General features: G+C 61.3%; 1 protein-coding gene across 1 annotated transcript in view; it reads left to right on the top strand.

Annotated features, from left to right (window-relative positions):
• Positions 1-302, top strand: part of SPRED2 (sprouty-related, EVH1 domain containing 2) — a 116,885-nt gene that overhangs the window by 338 nt on the left and 116,245 nt on the right. The gene's annotated exons all lie outside the window — the stretch shown is intronic.

Below are 302 nucleotides of genomic sequence, written 5' to 3' on the forward strand. Positions count from 1 at the left end.
TGGCTGGTCGCCGCTGCGGGGGCCAAGGGCGCACTGGTGACCTCAGGGAGGTCCCCCTCCCTCTCCGGGGAGTTACAAACATCCCCCCCCTCCTGAAATCCTCGGCGGCCGGAGCGGAAGACCTGACACCCCCGCTCCGGTTTCCTGGGGTCGGTGGGTTTTTTATTGGGTGACTTTGTGATTCTCCCGCCCGGCTGCTCGCCCTGCGGTCCTTTCCCGAGCCCTCTGGGGCCCGGGCTCCGCCATTTCGTTTTCTTGAATCGCTCTCATTTGCATACCACATTTTCATTCATAAAAAACAC

The sequence above is a fragment of the Myotis brandtii genome, unplaced genomic scaffold (assembly GCF_000412655.1).
Source record: "Myotis brandtii unplaced genomic scaffold, ASM41265v1 scaffold84, whole genome shotgun sequence".
In the NCBI taxonomy this organism is placed as follows: Eukaryota; Metazoa; Chordata; class Mammalia; order Chiroptera; family Vespertilionidae; genus Myotis; species Myotis brandtii.